The sequence below is a fragment of the Cibotium barometz genome, chromosome 1 (assembly GCF_041138505.1).
Source record: "Cibotium barometz isolate CiBa-2024 chromosome 1, ASM4113850v1, whole genome shotgun sequence".
Lineage (NCBI taxonomy): Eukaryota > Viridiplantae > Streptophyta > Polypodiopsida > Cyatheales > Cibotiaceae > Cibotium > Cibotium barometz.
This window is the reverse complement of record NC_141046.1, coordinates 48,808,883-48,816,279: the sequence shown is the minus strand read 5'-3', so window position 1 is coordinate 48,816,279 and position 7,397 is coordinate 48,808,883. Positions and strand designations below refer to the sequence as shown.

At 38.8% G+C, this 7,397-nt stretch overlaps 1 pseudogene; it reads right to left on the bottom strand.

Moving 5' to 3' along the window:
- Nucleotides 1-2,693: 2,693 nt before the first annotated feature.
- On the bottom strand, nt 2,694-3,541 carry LOC147642113 (uncharacterized; annotated as a pseudogene).
- Between the last annotated feature and the right edge of the window lie 3,856 nt (nt 3,542-7,397).

The window sequence follows — 7,397 nt, the reverse complement described above, 5'->3', positions numbered from 1 at the left end:
ATGAGCTTTATCATCAGAAATGTAAAAATGATAATACTTTTGAACCTGCAATCTGCACATATGTGATATGGATAAATATTGTAACTTGGCAAGAAAACCAATGCATTGATTGAATCTCATTTTATTCTTTGAATGTATAATTTTCAGCAAAGTCTACAACTGAAACAACCACATCGTTCAGGAAATACATGTAGACACTCTTTAAATTGCTCAGCTTGCCATCTGTAGATAAAGTTGTGCTTTATGAACTTTTGTAAGTGATTCCTAAAGAGGTCAGGTAGTTCCCCAGGTTGTATCTCCTTGTGGGAGAGAACTTTTCTTTTCTTTTTCTTGCCAGAATCTGTTTCACCAACTTGAATGTCTTCAAAAATCTTCACCTTTATTGTGTGTACGCTACTTGATTCCTCCATAGGACACGTCGAAAGCTTCTTTGAGGGTGATGGGCACTCTCCCATCAAACACTTCAAAGCAAAGAAGTCTGAATTGCTAGGCTTCAAACACAATACTGATTCCCACAAATTTGTAAGGCTTGAGTAAGTTTGTGTGTGAGTTGTGCATTTTTCTCCAACACCACAAATGTTACATTGACATATACACTCTTTTCCATGCACACCTGGACCAGCTTGGCATAAATGGTTGATAGCATCTCGTAAGAATGACATCTAGACATGTGTGATGCAACAACAAGTGTACCGATCTCGAAGCTTGCGTACAAAATAGGCTTCAGCTTTTCAAATGCTCTTTGGTGAATCTGTACCTCTGGATGACTCTGTTTGAAAGCAAGAAAGAATTCTACCTGCAATAAATCAGGACAATAAATCAGCCTATGAACAACATATATAGCTTATAGAAGTCAAAGAATTAGAACTAACTTGGTAATTTAGAAAATTTTCATGCCAGAAATAAACAATAGCTTTTAAGTTAAAGGTTTGGAACAATAGGTGCCGTGTTAAGAGTGGTAGCTATTTGGTTAGAGTGGACGCCACCAGGTAGATAAGGTAGCAACCATGTTAAGAGTGGAAGCTACTAGGTGAACAATGGTGGCTTTTAGGGATAGAAAGGTAACTACCAGCTTTGGAACAGTAGCTGCCATGTTAACAGTGGTAGCTACCTATTAAGAGTGAAAGCCACCAGGTAGGTAAGGTAGCAATCATGTTAAGAGTGGAAGCTACGAGGTTGACAATTGTGGCTTTTAAAGACAGAAAGGTAACTACCAGCTTTGGAACAGTAGCTACCATGTTAACAGTGGTAGCTACCTGTATAGAGTGAGAGCCACCAACTAGGTAAGGTAGCAACCATGTTAAGAGTGGAAGGTACCAGGTTGACAATGGTGGCTTTTAAAGGCAGAAAGGTAACTACCAGGTTTGGAACAGTAGCTGCCATGTTAACAATGGTAGCTACCTGTATAGAGTGAAAGACAGTAGGTAGGTAAGGTAGCAACCATCTTAAGAGTGGAAGCTACTAGGTTGACAATGGTGGCTTTTAGGGATAGAAAGGTAACTACCAGCTTTGGAACAGTAGCTGCAATGTTAATAGTGGTGGCTACCACCACTCTTAGCATAGTACCTATCATCAAGATACCACCTAAATCACTCCCAGCCTCATGCCTATGAGCTCCAAGCTTGGTAACTGAGCTCCAAGCCTGGGAGCCACCACTCTTAGCATAGTACCTACCATGAAGATACCACTCTTATCAGCTCCCAGGCTTGGAGTTCATTGGTATAACAGAAATCCTAACCTGATGCTTCTAGCTGCTGGCCTAATAACATATCAGCTTGAGCAAAACCTTTGCTACCAATCTGTGAGCCTACCACCACCTTGGTGGCTTCCTTTGCTAGCCACCTTTACGAGGATGAAACTGTAATTGAAAGTGGTAGCTATTTATCTATAAGGGTTACCATGGTAGACTAGTATTACACACTATGAAGCTGGTGCCTAACTTCAGCCCTGCACTACCGACCAATGTACAACCAAGAGGTAATTAGGACATTTAAAAAGTATGGCATAACAAGGAAGACAAACCTGAGGTTGTTCAAGCAGATTATATATAGTAATCATTAGCATAAACTTATGGTATGCAAACATAAAACTCTACAACTGAGATTTATTAACCTTCATTCAAGTGTCTAGGGTTTATAATCGTGTCTCTTTGAACTCATAAATGTAAGATTTGTGCCTTTAGTTTCTCATTTACCTTGGTAAATTTCAACTTTGGTGAACTTTTTATGTTGGGAATTTCAAAAAGAAAGTGGGCTTATAGTGCACTGGCATGTGTTTGTGCCCCTTCACCAAGAGGTCAGGGGTTCAAACCCCATTGGAGGCACCCCATTGGTACGTGGCTAGGTATGGCCATGGGAGATGCACCTACGGATGTCCCTCCAGGAAAAAAGAGCCTATGGATGATGGTGGAATAATTAACTATTAGTACTTAAGATCTACTCAAATTTTAAAAAACATATTTTTAAGTTACAAAAATGGAAATAAATTATTTACCATTAAAATGAGGATATGATTTGAAGGTTTTCAATTGTGAAATTTTGGTTGATACTGGCAACTTTCACAATTGGTTGGCTACAAGAGATGGATTCACATATTGTACATAGACTTGTTCAGAGAGAAGCTCTTGGGTTGGGGACCCGGCCACATGATTCAAGAGGGCACGATAAATTTTGAAAAATCGAATTGTTGCTACAGTTAATGTATTGTCAATGCCTTAGGCTATTGGACAAATGCACTATAAAGCCAAATATGTAGAATCCCAATCTCACCCCTAGTTTCCAAAACTAGACAACGAGAGACATGGCCATAGGCTGCTGCCTGGGTTGACCAACCAAGTAGCATGTCTAGATCTTGTTGAAAAACCAGGTATAACTAACTTTACAATGGGGTAATATCCCCAGCACATTGATGTTACAAAGAGACATAAAAACCACCATCTATATGGTTCTATGAAATTGGCCCATAATCTGCAAGGCTAGGGCAGCTCAAAACAATGGATTCTGCAGCTCATGAGACCATAGATTGAGTCACCGAAACCTGTGTAATGAGGCCTCTTCCTCTACAATTGGGTGTTGAATTATGAAGGCATCGACCACTGCGCCATTGAAGAGTGCAAGCTCTCCTAGGTTTCGTTTATCCATGAACCCGTTCATGAAGCGCACGTAGGAATCAGCGATGGTGGAAATAACAGTGCAAACTTTACCGCAACCCTTTCTTCCCTGCTCGCTGTCCAGCTGCAATCTCTGATCTGCAGAAGTTGATAACGATGGCGATCTCGGAAGGCGTTGCGACTTCAGGCTCTTCAGGAATCGTTTCCAGCCCGTCTCTGATCATGCTTTCTATTGTCTTGATTGATGCAGTCTCGATAACTTGGGGGTTTAAGCAAGGCAGCACAAGGAGATGGGTCCTCCTCACCATAGCTGATGATTTAACAGGAAGGGCCACTAATTAGGACGGCTAATCTGTGCAGAAGCTTCACTAAACCGTCTTGCTAGCAAGCGAAACAACGATCGTCAAGCAATTTGTAGCTGTAATCGCCGGGTTATGATGATCTTGGGAGTATAGATTAGATCAGATCCTTGTGTTAGATAGCACTAGATTAGATTGGATTGTGACAATGACGGCATCCTATCAACGGTGAACATCATATTAGAGGCGTGGTCGACGGCTACTAGGGCACCTCATCGCGTGTCAGAAATCGTCCTCTTTGACTTTTTTTTGCAAAGGGGCACCCCACGCCACGTCCAATGGAAAATCCGATACACATTTAACACACAAATTTAATTCAAAATTTTGCACAAGAATCACTGAAAACTAATGGTCAAATGGGCTACCACCATTCTTCACAAAACCCCACTTTAAACTAATCTTTTTATTGAAGTCAAATGGGCAACAAGCCTTCAAGTTGACTCACCACCCTAATTTAAATGGGGATGAATCTACATATTCACTCACACTTTTATAGCCAACAAACTAAAAATACACATCAGCAAATTTGTACTTGCATTTGACACTCATTTGCACAAACCTTGACTAATTATCACATAAAGAGAGGGGTAGGCCACTACGGGAAAAAAGTGAGGTGGAAAAAGTAGCCTAAGAGGCCACCCGGTCCTCAACTTGTAATAGCAACTTTGTAAAGGCTAGAGGGTGCTCAAAGAACCCTCCACTTTTGGAGGGATCCTCAACATGTAATAGTAGGTATGTAGAGGCTAGAGGGTGCTCAAAGCACCCTCTACACTAGCTAGAGGGCCTGTGAGCTAGTAGAAGCTCACATGTTGTAAGCTTTTCTACCAGTTGCACCCCCTACACCTCCACAAAACTAGGGGGCTATTGGGGCGGCCTCTAATTCCACCCCGAAAGGGCGGAATTTGGTTGAAGGACCGACTGCATGTTTGACCTTAATAGTGTGCCTTTTTGAGTGTCTGCTCTTTTGTCCATGATAAGAGGGCATGATGTTTTTCGGTCCTTTTGACCACCTTTTTCCCCTTTCGACCCTTTTGTGGTATGAATGGATTTGCATCCAAAAGGGTAGATTTTGTTCGCCAAAAAGGGGGGGACAATACTCACAAGATCCTACAATAATAACTATGCCATTATCTAGCCCATCCCACTTATAGCATGCCATTTTCTAGCCCATCCCAATACTCATGAGATCCTACAATAATAACTATGTAATAAAAAAGAATCGTCACTATTTGATGGTTTCCATTCTATCCTTGAAAAATTTTGATTATACCATATTTAGTAGTTGGCTCTATGCAAAAGGTCTTGCCAAATCACTTCGGAAAGAGATAATGGAAAATGTAAATGATGTGTCTTGGTTAGACAATGCACAAGGGAAAAATGACATATTGAATGCTCAAATCTTGCTTAAGGCCTATATCAAGGGTAGAGTGGAACATATCCTTATTGATAGTGGGAGTACACATATTTTTGTCAATGCCATATCCTTGCAAAACATGAAGTTATAACCCACATCTTTCAACTCACATGGTGCAAGTGGCCAATGGGACAAAGATGTAATACACAATGTCATCACAAAATTTGGGGTTGATGTTTGCTAAGGATTATGCATGCAAAGTTGAATTTTTAGTCATGGTGGATATGGTCCAGATTGACATCACCTTGGGATGCAACGTTGGGAGGTGATTGGCCACTCTTGTTCAATCATATATAACAAGGGTTTATGTTCATGGTAAAAATCTTGTGACCTTGAGGGGTTCATGTGGGTCAAAGTTCGTAATGATAGATGCAATGCAACTCAAGAGGGAGATGAGAAAATGGGTCAAATCTTGGTATTACAACTTTGCAATGATGATGGCAATGAGGAAGACAAGAAAGTGTTGTAGCAAAGATTTTGGAAAACTATAAAGATGTATTCAACATACCGAAGTGCTTACCACCAAAAGGAAGGTATATCATGCTATTGAACTAGATCCAAACGTAAAGCATATAGGCTTTCTAAGGTGGATAAGGATGAGTTGGCTAAACATTTTCAAGAATTGATTGATATGGGTTGGGTCAAGACAAGCCACTTACCATTTTCTTCACTCATTCTACTTGTGAAGAAGAAGGATGACAATTTTTGCATGTGTGGATTTTAACACTAGTTTGGTACCAAAACAGGACACTTAAGTGTCCTTTTTTGGGGGTTGCGAAAAAAAATCAAACTCCTAATGTAGGCTTTAAAAACCAAAATGCTTGCTTTATTGGGCATGTAGAACATAACCCTATGCTTATGTAAAAAATGCTAAACATATAAAATGCCTTTTTATTTGGAAGTACATAAGCAACAAAGTAGCATATGTCTTGAAAATGAACATTTTTCAGGATTTTTCCAAATATGCAAGCATCATTCTCTCTCAGATAAAAATACAATGATATCAATAGCATTTTTCCCAAGATATTTTGATAGCATATATCAGTCCAAGGAGGTAGAAGTTCACCAAAAAAACCATTTTCCTTTCCTAGATTTTTTTCCAAAAAAGTTGCATAAAATCAGCAAAAGTAACGCGTATTATCAAAACTCAATCACGCCACTAAAAAATAATGTAGCCCTATCAATGAGAATGTTGATTATTGGTTTTCATGCTTGAGATGAGATGAATAAGCCATAATTTGATATGTATGACACTAACTTAGCCTCCACTTAAGTAGGTTCTTATCGCCTAGTTCTAAAAAAAATTATAAAAAATAAAAATACAAAATTTGATCATCTTTTATCAAAAACTAATCATAACTATGCTTGCACAAGTAGTCTACACCTATAGTTACAACAAATAATGCACTTACATAGCTTTCCCCTTTGATGAAAATCAAAATTAGGCTCATAATTAGACATTTTATGTATTAAAAACAGGTTGCGCAAAAGGCCATGTATGAGAAGAGGCCCAAAAAGTGGCTCTTCAAAACAAAGTAGTATTTACCCTATATAACATGGGTGCACCTCAAGTTTTACATTATTAGATTGCATATGGAAGGAGAAAAATTCATGCTCCACCTGTATAAAAAACGTCATTTCAATATTAGCGAGTCAAAAATTTATCCAATAATTGTCATTTGATGATTCCAGGATTTAGTTTATATCATGGGCTTTCCATCAAGCCAAGTTTCATGATCAAACTATGTCCCTTCTAAAAGTTATGTCCAAATTACTACTATTTTGAAAACAGCAAAAATCATGCATTTTATCAGCATGTGTCTAAGAAAATTAAAATATTGCCTTGCAAAAGCTAAGAAAAGTGCAATTTAAAAAATCTCAAGGATTTTTTGGGTCTTGAGGAACATTTGTGGATGTTAAGCATTTCAAAACTCTTAATAGATTGCCCACAAAAATTCAAGAACTTTTGAGGACACTTTAGTGTCTCAGGACACTTAAGTGTCCAATTACAGAACTAGTGTTAAAGATGTGAACAAGATTACTATTAAGAACCATTACCCTTTTTCTAGGGATAGATGATCTCCTTGATAAACTCAAAGGTGAACTCAAAAGTGCATGCCCCTTTCAAAGATTGACTTATGATTGGGCTACCACTAAATTATAATGAAGGAAGGGATGAATCAAAATAGCATTTAGGACTAAGAGAGGTCTCTTTCACTATATGCTAATGCCCATGGTGATTCCTTTGGTTTACGCAATGCTCTCGCTACCTTTCAGGCATTGAAAAATGAGGTGCTTTAGCCTTGTCTACTTAAACCAGTGTTGGTCTTCTTTGATGACATCTTGATATATATGAAGAGTGAAGAAGAGCATGTGAAGCATGTGCGTGAAGTTTTGGAGGAATTTAGGGCCAATCAATTATATGCCAAAGAGAGCAAATACACATTAATGGTAGAAGATGTGGAGTACCTTAAAGGCATATCATTGGCAAGAATGGTATTAGGATGTGGAGTTC